Source organism: Octopus bimaculoides, chromosome 1, assembly GCF_001194135.2.
Source record: "Octopus bimaculoides isolate UCB-OBI-ISO-001 chromosome 1, ASM119413v2, whole genome shotgun sequence".
NCBI classification, from domain to species: Eukaryota; Metazoa; Mollusca; class Cephalopoda; order Octopoda; family Octopodidae; genus Octopus; species Octopus bimaculoides.
In genome coordinates this window covers 127,329,375-127,334,199 of record NC_068981.1, presented here as the reverse complement: position 1 = coordinate 127,334,199, position 4,825 = coordinate 127,329,375, and the positions used below count along the sequence as shown (strand labels likewise).

Sequence of the window (4,825 nt, the reverse complement as noted above, 5' to 3'; positions counted from 1 at the left end):
GAGAGTTACAGTCAGACAACAAATGGAAAATTTCTGCCAGAACAGTAAAGTGTGGAAGTGAATAGGAAGCAGCAAAAGAGAGACCAATATAAGAAAAGAAAAGAAGGAAGGTTAAAGAATTTGATTGATGAAGACTTTCAATGGAGGGAAATACCATATGACTGCATCGATTTATTTAATAATAATAATGATAATGATTTCAAATTTTGGCACAAGGCCAGCAATTTCAGGGTAGGGGTAAGTGGTTTTACACTGACCCCAGTGCTCGACTGGTACTTAAAGGATGAAAGGCAAAGTTGAATTTGAACTCAGAACATAAAGACAAATGAAATGCCACTAAGCATTTTGTCTGGCGTGCTTTATGATTCTGCTTGCTTGCCACCTTATTAATAACAATAATCCTTTCTACTGGAGGCACAAGGCGTCAAATTTGTGAGGAAGGGACTAGTTGATTACATCGATCCCCAGTGTCTGACTGGTACTTATTTTATTGAGCCCAAAAGGATGAACGGCAAAGACAATGTTGGTGGAATTTGAACTCAGAACATAGCAGCAGACGAAATACCACTAAGCATTTTGCCTGGCATGCTAATGATTCTGCCAGCTTGCACCTTAATAATAATAATAATAATAATAATAATAATACATGAAATGGAAAGTGCAATAATGTATGAAATAAACCTCAGAGAGTTGAGTTTATTGATCCATGGGCATAGTTAATTCAACTGGGTAGTTTATGAATATTACTACCAATCAGTCAGTTTCTACCCTTCTCTCACTCTATATAAACTTCATGCTTCAGGATGCAAAAGAAAAAAATTCTTTTCAAGCAGCAGAGTGGTAGACATGATAGAGCCTTACTTCTATGTTGATAATGCAAACCTTTCACTCCCTCCTTGTTAACATCACAGAGACTAAGAAGAAATATCACAAAAGCTTTATATTATTTAGTTGCAGTTCTGATGGTTTCAAATTTAACAAAGTCAACTTTGTTTTTCAGCCTTCTCAAGTGAGGGAAGGGAATTTTAGGAGTTAAAGAAATAGAATAAAATATTAACAATTAAAAATAAATATTTCAAGCTTAAGGCCTTGTGCCTCTGTTATTAATATTACAGCAGTAGCAGTTGTAATAATATTATAAGAGTATTGAACAAACTGCTTTATAGTGTGTCACAACTATTTATGCTCTGAGCCCAAATCCTGTGGTTAACTTTACCTTTCATTTTTTTAGAATCTGTAAAGTATGAGTCAAATAGGAAGACCATTTTAATCACCTGACAAATCTCTCCAAATTTCTAACCTTGAATACATGTAAGAAATTATTATTATTATTATTATTATTTTAGAATCTGTAAAGTATGAGTCAAATAGGAAGACCATTTTAATCAACTGACAAACCTCTCCAAATTTCTAACCTTGAATACATGTAAGAAATTATTATTATTATTATTATTATTAGGATTGGTGGACGGATGAATTGGTATAATATCAGACAACAGTATCTTATGGTATTGCATTACTTCCTTTTGTATTTGAGTTCAAATCCCACTTTGGATTTGAACTTAGCCTTCCATTCTCTTGAGATTTGATAAATTAACCGAGTACCAATGAAGCACTGTGGTTGATATTATCAGCTATGTTCTCCTATGTGGCATGAAAACTGTCAGAAAGTATTAATGTGCTGAATGTATATTATTAATATACAGAATAGTCTAGCCCATGCCAGCATGGAAAATAGACTTAAATTATGATAACAATGATGATGTACGTTTTAATTTTTCTATATCAAAAGATCATTTCAAATGCAGTTTAAAAATCCTATTTGTAGTTAGCTTACTTCACTTACATTGTGAACATACTCAAGAAATTCGACCAGTGAGAAGGCATCTACATGGTTGCTTATCTGTTAGAAATAATAGTTAAACCTTACACAAATCATGCCTGACCACCTCAAATAAAGGAATCATTGGATGATGTAATCTCTGATATCTCAAAAAAAAAAAAAAGATGGGAAGGTATAATCACAGCTGGGTTTACAAATCAGAGCTGAAGAAATTAATGAATGAATATTACACAATCTTATTTACCATTGCCTTTAAATATGAAGCAATGTGTCTCTGCAAGTGGATTGTATTGTACTTTAGAATAGAGGCAAGCTTCCAGCAAGTCAAGCCAGCAACTTGGTTTAGATTTCTTGTAGAAGCCATTTAACTTCATTTCATTTAATGTCTAAATGCATTTCAAAAGTTCATGAAGATTACACAATTCTTTATAAGTCTAGAGCTTTGTGTGTCCTGAACCCCCCCCCCCAAAAAAAAACCCAAACAAAAACAAAACAAAACAAAAAAAAAAGCCAAACAGTTTAATATATTAATGATGAAATAATTAACATATGAACATGAAGAATTCCTTAATTCATTAAGGGAAAAGGTTAAGGAAGAGAAAATGAAAAGCAATGAAAACTGACTACAGGTTGCAGTGTCTAGTTGACAACAAGAAGCACTGTAACTATGTGCAGCACTTCTGTACCTAATGCTTGCAACAGCATTACAGACTTAGCAGCAAAAAGTGAAGGGAAGCAAAGACTTTGGGTAGAAAATGTTTGCCAGTGATGGCTGACTATAACAATGTATCTCAGCTATTGCTGCACTTTGGCAAGTCTGTGCAATTGAGTGAGTCATAAAGCAATAGAGACTACTTGAAAGATAGGCATTCTGTGTCTTCAGATAATTGTAAAAGACTTCATTGTATTGTCTATGTTTTTACACACACATGCATATATATTATTATTGAGGAGATCATTATTATAACCATTATTATTATTATTATTATTATTATTAATATTATAAGAGGCCTAACTATTATATTTCAGTCACAAGAGTGAAATATTGATTGAAAATAAATAAATAAAATCAAATAAAAATGGGTGGATCAGAAGATAAATATACTTTACTACTTTAGGCACAAGGCCCGAAATTTTTAGGAAGGGGGCCAGTCGATTAGATTGACCTCAGTATGCAACTGGTACTTAATTTATCAACCCCGAAAAGATGACAGGCAAAAGTTGACCTTGGCGGAATTTGAACTCAGAAAGTAAAGACAGACGAAATACCGCTAAGCATTTTGTCTGGCGTGCTAATCAGAAGACAAATATAATTATAGTAATCTATGTATCACACACTGATACAGTATCAATAACATAATATTTTATTGTTGCTGCTGTTTAGCACCAGGTCCATCCTGATCCAGCAGAATATGATCAAAGGTGTTCCAGCCATGACCATCCTAATTTTTATTTCAACAGTGTATCTTGTGTTACATTAACCAATATATAATTATTTTCAGGTGTGGAGCATGAAAATGAGGAAGATTTGGTTACTAATTTAGAGACTCTGATAAGATGAAAGACAATGTTAAAAGCAGTAGAATTTGAACTCAGAATATAAAAAGCCCAAAGAAATACCACAAGGTATTTTCTCTGATGCTTTAATGAATTTTTCCAGTTCACTGCCTTAAAATAATGGCTTCTAATTTAGGCACAAGGCCAGAAGTTTTCAGGGAAGAGTATCAGTCAATAATACTGACCCCAATATATCATTGGTATTTTATTTCACTGACCCTGGAAGGACGAAAGGCAATGTTGGCTCAAGCAGGCTTTGAACTCAGAACCTAAAGAACTGAAACAAAAAATCCCAAGGTATTTCTGAACCCGAAACCAATCTGCCAATCCTCTGTTCTAATAAAAATAATGGTTTCAAATTTTGGCACAATGCCAGCAATCTTAAGGGAGGAGTAAGTCAATTACATTGACCCCAGTGTTCAACTGGTACTTATTCTATTGACCCCCAAAAGGATGAAAGGAAAAGTTGACTTTGGTCAAAGTGTTGCTAAGCATTTTGTATGATGTCATAATGATTCTGCCAGCTTGCCAATCCAATAATAATGATTTCAAATTTTGGTACCAGGCCAGCAATTTTACCAGGCCAGCAATTTTGGGAGAGGGCACTAGTTGATTACATTGACCCTCGTGTTCAAGTGGTACTTTATCTACTCTGAGAGATGAAAGGCAAAATTGACCTTGACAGAATTTGAACTCAGAACATAGACTGATGAAATGTCACTAAGCATTTTGTCTAGTGTGCTAATGTTTCTGCCAGTTTGTTGCCTTGATGATGATAATAATGATTATGATGATAATAATAATCTTTTCTCATATTGTTCACAGAGGCCCAAGATATTGGACCTTTGTGGTTTTGTACTTGATATAACAGGAGTGGGAGTTTACACTGAGTAGAAAAAGAAAACAGAACCAACCAAATGGAACAACCCAACAATCAATCAAAGCATTCTACTTAATAAATGTTGCTTACAAATGCACATGGCTAGGAATTTGAAAGGTGTGTGCCATGAAAATAAAAAAATTATAAAAAGAATTGTTGGGAGCGATGTAGTAAGAAGTTTGTTTCCTAACCACATAGATCTGCCTGCATCTGTTGTAGAACTAAAAGTAAAAAAAAAAGTTCAGGAACCACTGCAACAATCTATTTCTTGTAAGATTTTATGACTAGTTTTACTGCTAAACAAAGGAGAAAGAAAAATGTACACATACACACATACATCCATATATATATATAGTGGGTGTGTGGTAAGTAGCTTGCTTACCAACCACATGGTTCCAGGTTCATTCCCACTGTGTGACACCTTGGGCAAGTGTCTTCTACCATAGCCTCGGGCCAATCAAAGCCTTGAGTAGATTTGGTAGACAGAAACTGAAAGAAGCCCGTCGTATATATGTATATATATATATATATATATATATATATAT

General features: G+C 34.0%; 1 protein-coding gene across 3 annotated transcripts in view; it reads right to left on the bottom strand.

Moving 5' to 3' along the window:
- LOC106872769 (uncharacterized) overlaps positions 1–4,825 on the bottom strand; it is a 229,765-nt gene that overhangs the window by 29,866 nt on the left and 195,074 nt on the right. The gene's annotated exons all lie outside the window — the stretch shown is intronic.